Source organism: Pelodiscus sinensis, unplaced genomic scaffold (genome assembly GCF_049634645.1).
Source record: "Pelodiscus sinensis isolate JC-2024 unplaced genomic scaffold, ASM4963464v1 ctg52, whole genome shotgun sequence".
Lineage (NCBI taxonomy): Eukaryota > Metazoa > Chordata > Testudines > Trionychidae > Pelodiscus > Pelodiscus sinensis.
The window spans coordinates 180,677-187,791 of NW_027465958.1; the positions used below are offsets into that span (position 1 = coordinate 180,677).

The 7,115-nt window shown below is 61.5% G+C and overlaps 1 long non-coding RNA gene across 1 annotated transcript; it reads left to right on the forward strand.

Annotated features, from left to right (window-relative positions):
• Nucleotides 1-656: 656 nt before the first annotated feature.
• Nucleotides 657-3,166, forward strand: LOC142825357 (uncharacterized). The gene is made up of 3 exons (XR_012899757.1): nucleotides 657-1,353; nucleotides 1,790-2,032; nucleotides 3,025-3,166. It is a non-coding gene; the product is annotated as an uncharacterized LOC142825357 (long non-coding RNA).
• The last annotated feature ends 3,949 nt before the right edge of the window (nucleotides 3,167-7,115 follow it).

Consider the following 7,115-nt stretch of genomic DNA (forward strand, 5'->3'; position numbering starts at 1 on the left):
ATTCTGTTCAATCTTCATCAGTGATTTAGATATTGGCATGGAGAGGGCGATTATTAAGTTTGCAGATGATATAAAACTGGGCGGGGTGGCAAGTGCTTTGGAGGAAGGGTCAGAATTCAAAGTGATCTGGACAAACTGGAAAAATGGTCTGAGGTAAATAGGATGAAGTTTAATAAAGACAAATGCAAAGTGCTCCACTTCGGAAGGGACAATCCACGTCACACACACAGAACGGGAAGTGACTCTCTAGGAAGGAGTCCTGCAGAAAGGGATCTAGGGGCCAGAGTGGACCACAAGCTAAATAGGAGAAAAAGTGTGACACTTGCAAAAAAAAAGCCACCATGATTCTGGGAGGCACTAACAGGAGTGTGGTGAGCAAGACAGGAGAAGTCGTTCTTCCGCTCTGCTCTGCACTGATTAGGCCTCACTTGGAGTCTTGTCTCCAATTCTGGGCACCATGTTTCAGGAATGAATTGGAGAAATTGGAGAAGGCCTGGAGAAGAGCAACAAAAATGTGGAACAGTTTAGAAAACATGAGAGTGAAAGAACTGGGCTTGTTTAGTCTGGAAAGGAGAAGACTGAGAGAGGACATGAGAGCGGTTTTCACGTACCCAAAAGGGTGTCACAAGGAGGAGGGAGACAAACTGTTCTCCTTGGCCTCTGAGGACGGGACAAGGAGCAATGGGCTGAAACTGCAGCAAGGGAGGTTTAGGTTGGACATTTGGAAAATGTTTCTGCCTGTTGGGAAAACTTCCTGTCAGTGTTGTGAAACACTGGAACAAATTGCCTGGGGAGGTTGCGGAATCTCCATCACTGGGGATATTTCAGAGCAGGTTGCACAGACACCTGTCAGGGATGATCTAGACGGAGCTGGGTCCTGCCGTGAGGGCAGGGAACTGGACTTGATGGCTTCTCAATGTCCCTTCCCATTCTACTGTTCTGTGATTCACAGACCAGATGGATCAGTCCCAGACCAGCAGGGCTTGCGGGGGAGGTGTGTGTGTGTCGGCAGGAGGGGGAGTGATCAAGCTGTTTCTCTACCGTACCTATCTCTGGGCAGTTCCCGAGTCTCTCTAAGGGCCAGGGCTGCTCACACACTTGCTGGCGGTGCCCATGAGCAGTGGTTGACCTGGGCCAACCCTTAGGACGTCCCCTGAGACCTCTCGGCAGCCCCCTCTCCCAGTCTCACTACTGATTGGCTGAGCAGGGGGCCATGGAGAGGGAGGAGGTTTCCCAGCGGTGACCCCGGCTCCTCTTCCTTTGCAGGCTCCGCACGGCGGGGTCTGGCCTCGGGCCGGCCCTGCGGGGGGACCTGCGGGCAGAGCCCCACACGGGCGCTCAGACAGCGGGGAGGTGAGCATGGGCGAGCAGGGGGAGGCTGTTTTCCTTTAGCACTGGGGGGTGGGGGTGGGAAAGGGGAGACAGGGACCCTTGGTCAGGGCTGTGTTGGGCCCTTCCCCCTCCAGGGTCAGGGCTGGGAGTGGAAGTTGATCTCAGGGCCTGGCTGGTTCTGGGAACCTCATATCCCATCCCCTCCCCCTCACAACTCCCCCCCCCCCCCCACTATGGGATCCATCCACATTGCCCTAGTCTGGAGAGACAAGGCCCTTCCCAAGAGCCAGGCCCCATGGATCCGACTCGCTCCCCTGAGCACCAGGGCCCAGCCCCGGGGATGGAGATGGGGGCTCGTTGGCACAGCCTGGGCATGGGTCGTGAGGAGGGAGGCGCCTGGCCCAGGGGGGTTGGGAGCAGGACTCTGATGGGCCCCGTCTCCTCCCTTCCATCCCAGCTCAGCACACCCCCAGTAGGGAGCTCGGGACCCAGCTGGGACGGTCCCTCCGGGGCCCAGCCAAGGACATCAGCCGGCCGGCCAGGGAGGGGGCTGACCCCTCTGCCCACTGCTGCTGGGCCAGAGGTGAGGGACCCCGCTGGGCAATGGGCTGCTAGAGCAGACACCGGCAGATGCCAGGCCGGGGGCCCTGTGGAAATGACCCGCCCAGGCTCCCACCTGCAATGGGAGTAGGGTTACCAGGTGAGTAAAAAAATATCGGACACACTTGATCTCAGATGAGGGTGGGGGGCCGGGCCGGGAGGGAGGCAGGGCTGGCCGGGGGAGGGAGGGGGGTTGGGGCGGCCAGTGGGAAGCAGGCCTGACGGGGGGGGGGGGGGAACAGGTCGGAGGCAGCGGGACTGGACGGGGGAGATGGGGGGGAACCAGTCGATGGGAATCAGGGCTGGGTGGGTTAGGTGCAGCGGGGCTGGCCAGGGGAGATGGGGGGGAACCAGTCGACGGGAATCAGGGCTGGGTGGGTTAGGTGCAGCGGGGCTGGCCGGAGAACATCGGGGGGAGGGGGGGAGAACTGGCCGCCGGAAGCAAGGCTGGCAGGTGCAGCGGGACTGGCCGGGAAAGATCAGGAGGAGAAGTGGGGAGAACAGCCTGCCGGGAGGGTTGGGGGAGCGAATCGGCCGGCGGGGAGCGGGACGTAGCCGGGCATGTGCAGATCCCAGGGCGCTGCCTGTTCCGCACACGGTCCTGGCGCAGCGCCAGTGAGTTCTGCTGCGGCTGCACAAGGCGCTTGCCCAGCGCTCAGGAGCACAGACGGGGCTTCCCCTCCCCCCAAGGCGTCACTCCAACCAGAGGCTCCCAGCGCCGATCGCGCCCCCCTCCCAGCCCCTCCCCCCCACCAGGCTTCCGTCGGGCGCCCAGCCGGAAAACCAGAAAGTCCCGACATTGCTCATGCCCGGTGAGTTCTGACTCTTCTCACCGGGCAGAGGGCACAAAAACTGGACTGTCTGGTCGAACACTGGACACCTGAGACCCTGAATGGGAGCCCTGGGGCAGCCGGATGCTGTGGGGGAACAGCTGGCATGGGGGGGGGGGGGGAGGCGGTAGCAGCTCCTGCAGTGATAGGCCAGAGGGGTCTGGCCCTGGGGACCCTAGAGAGGCACCGCCCAGGGCCAAGCCCCCACTGCCCCCTGGGTCCTGGGCCCCGCATATGACAGGCCCTTGCTGTCTTGGGACAGGAGGAGCCCGGCCACGGGGATGCACCAGCTCCCCCACCCCCAGCTTGGCTCCAGGGCCGGTGTTGCCTGCAGGGAAGGAGCTGCCAGAGGGAGTCGGAGCATCAGTCGGAGCTTTTCCTGCTCACGCCGGGACTGGAGCCACGGACCTGACCCGGCCCTGGACCGGGCACCAGGGGAGAAGGAGGAGCTGCCCCTCCCCCCTGCAGGGGATAGAACCTCCCCTCCCCCATCTCCTGTCCCTGGACAGGGACCTGCACAGCCCAGTGAGTCAGGACCAGCTTATGGACTGTAGCCATTGGGCTGCACAGCCCTGACTAAAGGGGCAAGGTACCGACACTGGCCATTGGGCCACACTGCCCTTAGGAAAGGGGCAATGTACTGACTCTGGCCATTGGGCCACACTGCCCTTAGAAAAGGGGCAATTACTGACTCTGGCCATTGGGCCATACTGCCCTTAGAAAAGGGGCAATTACTGACTCTGGCCATTGGGCCATACTGCCCTTAGAAAAGGGGCAATTACTGACTCTGGCCATTGGGCCACACTGCCCTTAGAAAAGGGGCAATTACTGACTCTGGCCATTGGGCCATACTGCCCTTAGAAAAGGGGCAATTACTGACACTAGCCATTGGGTCACATTGCCCTTAGAAAAGGGGCAATTACTGACACTGGCCATTGGGCCACACTGCCCTTAGAAAAGGGGCAATTACTGACACTGGCCATTGGGCCACACTGCCCTTAGAAAAGGGGCAATTACTGACACTGGCCATTGGGCCACACTGCCCTGAGAAAAGGGGCAATTACTGACACTGGCCATTGGGCCAAACTGCCCTTAGAAAAGGGGCAATTACTGACACTGGCCATTGGGCCACCCTGCCCTTAGAAAAGGGGCAATTACTGACTCTGGCCATTGGGCCACACTGCCCTTAGAAAAGGGGCAATTACTGACTCTGGCCATTGGGCCACACTGCCCTTAGAAAAGGGGCAATTACTGACTCTGGCCATTGGGCCACACTGACCTTAGAAAAGGGGCAATTACTGACTCTGGCCATTGGGCCACACTGCCTTTAGAAAAGGGGCAAAGTTCTGATTCTGGCCATTGGGCCAAACTGACCTGAGAAAAGGGGCCAGTACAGACTCTACCCACTAGGCCGCTCTGCCCTAAGCCAAGCTCTGCCAGAGGGAAGCTGGGAGCCTGCAGGCTTTGTGGAGGGAGAAGCTGCCGTCACCTCGGAATCAGGTGTGGGCTGCACCCAGCGACCCGATGGAGACGATTCCAGCCCAGGGACGGGGAGTGTCACGGCGCAGACTGAAGACTAAACAACCCACCAAGCAGCCAGGACCAGGCGAGGTCACAGACGGGACCAGGGCAGCGGAGGAGGAAACCGGCCGGCCAGGACAGAGAGGGACCTGCTGAACCTCGGGGACCTGCTGAAGCTGGAACAGACGAAGGGGCCTCCCCGTCGCGCCGCTTCCCCCAGACCCGAGCTCGGGCTGCCGGTGCCCTTCAGCCAGGACGCCGGGCACAGAAGCCACCGCGAACCCGGTGCCTCGCAGCCCTGCCCTGGGCGTCGGAGGCATGGCCAGGCCCTTCCCAGGGAGACTCCCATCCAGTGCAGATCCCTACGGCGGGGGTGGGGAACCTCAGGCGCGGGGGCCGGATGCAGCCCCGGCTGGCGGGGATCCGGCCCCTGAAGGTCGGGGCTCCCCCCTGCACTGGGGGCCCACGCTGGGGAGGGGAGGGGGGCTGTTTCTCACTTGTGTGCAGCCCCCCATAGATTTTTCTGTGGGTCAGTGGCCCCGACCCAACAAAGGTTCCCCACCCCTGCTCTGTGGGGGGTAAAGGTCCCTGGGAACCTGACTAGGGCCCCACCCATTTCACAGCCAGGAGACGTGCAACGGGCGGGGAGGAGGGGGGGTGGCGAGGGGAGTCTGAGCTCCCCACGTGGCGAGGGGCCTGGGGCGTCAGCTGCTCCCTGACCTGGCTGGGATGGGACAGGAGTTGTCCTGCCCCAACACGGGCACTCACGGAGGGGGCAGATCAGAGCCAGCCTGAGGGGCAGGGAGAAGTGAGGGTGGAACGGCTCTAGCTCTGCCCCACAGGCTACTGGGAAGTGAAATTGGCACTCTTGGGATGCCCCCACCCCCACTGCACACAATCCTAGTTTGGGCCAGGACCCAGCCGGTCAGAGAGCCGGGAAATTTCCCAGGGAAGCCCCCGGGAGTGTGCCAGGGAGCAGTGTGGACACGGTCTGGCTGTGAAATGGGCGAGGTTGCAGGGGGACGCGATGGGGCCCTAGTTCCGACGTATTCCCTGGAAGTTGTGGGAAAGGGTCTGCCAGAAACTCCTGGCCCTGTTGGTCTTCAGGGTCATTGGGGAATCCCCTAGTGCAGCCTTTCTCCAGCTGGGGCTCCCCACCCACAAGGGGGTCCCAGGGCCAGGGGAAGGGGCTCGCGAGCAGGGTCACTGGCCGCCTGGGTTTTCCCAGCCATGACCTCGTCTTTGGGCCTCAAATCTTCCTCTGGGCAGATGTCTGGAAATATTAAAAACTGTCGGATTTCTCCCGGCTTTCCCAGCTGAGTGGCTGGAGAGCAGCGGCTACTGTCTGGCCATCCGGTTTGGGGGCAGCCCCATTGACAGCAGCAGCACAGGAGGAAGGGAGGCCTGGTCCGGTGTTGCCACCCTTTCTTCTGCACTGCTGCTGGCGGGGGGGCTGCCTTTCCATCTGGGTGGCTGCAGAGCAGCGGCCCCTGGCAGGTCACCCAGCTCAAAAGTCAGCGCCACCACCAGCTGCAGCGCAGAGGGAAGGGGGCAGTGCTGCAGGGTGTGGGGCTGCCTTCTGAGCTGGGTGGCTGGAGAGCAGTGGCTGCTGGCCAGGGGCCCAGCTTAGACGACGGCGTCCCTGCCAGCAGCAGCACAGAAGCAGGGTGGCTCCATGTTGTGTCACTCCTACTTCTGCACCACTGCTGGCGGGGGCCCTGTCCTCCGAGCTGGGCGCCCCAGTAGCAGCCACGACTCTCTGGTCACCCGCTCAGCCGTCAGTGCTGCCCAAGAGCGGTGCAGCAGGAAGTGCAGGAGGGGCGGGATTGCAGCACTTCCTTCAGCACCGCGGCGGGTGTCAGCCCTGCCTCCCAAACCAGGTGACCAGAGAGTGGGTGCCACTGGCCAGGGGCTACCTCAGAGGGCAGCGCCGATACCAGCAGCAGCACAAACTAAGGGTGTCAACGTGTGTAGCTGGCTACACGATTAACCGATACGTCTGGGCTTATTGGTTAATCCTGTCGCCTCCACACACCCCTCCCCCAGCTGCCTCAGGAACAGAAGCAGCAAGAGGGGGGGAAGGTGGGAGCTGGTGTATGTGGGGATCCAGCTATTAAGCTGCCTCCCCGTGAGCACCAGATCCCATGGAGCTGCCTGGCCCCCACCACGTGCTGCAGCCTCTCACAGAGATGAAGCAACATAGAGGTGAGGGGGGCAGGCGGGAGCTGATGCACACGGGAAGCAGCTTTTAAGACAGCTCCCCATGTGTATCAGCTCCTATGGAACCACATCTCACCCATCCCCCTCCACTGCTGCCTCCCTATCAGCGTGGGGGCAGGGCAGACATGAGATGAGATGTTCGGGGAACTATCTTCTAAGCCGGCTCTCCACACAGGCCAGCTCCATGGAGCCCCCTTTCCTCCTTCGCTGTCTCACATAGAGGCGAGGGGGATGGGGAGTTGCTCGAGGGGAGCTGACTTAAAATCTAGTTCTCCGTGAGCACCAGTTCTGAGGAGCTGCCTGCTCCTGCCTCTCATACTCCAGAGGAGGCTGCTGCAGAGCAACCTCTGTCCGGGGCTGGCACAAGCTCTCGTCGCACAGAGGCTGCTGTGTGGGATGCCGGTGCAGCCTCTGTCTGCTGTGTGGGATGCCGGTGCAGCCCCTCATTGCTGACTCAGGCCCCAGGGACTATCAAATAATCGTGGAATTGCTACAGTTTGATGTAGTGACATGATTGTTCAGTGACTCCCTGTCTGACATCCCTAGCAAAAAGGGAGGGTGGCCCTGGACAGTGCTCCCCTCGTCCTCTGCCATCGCCGGCGCCACCTCTCA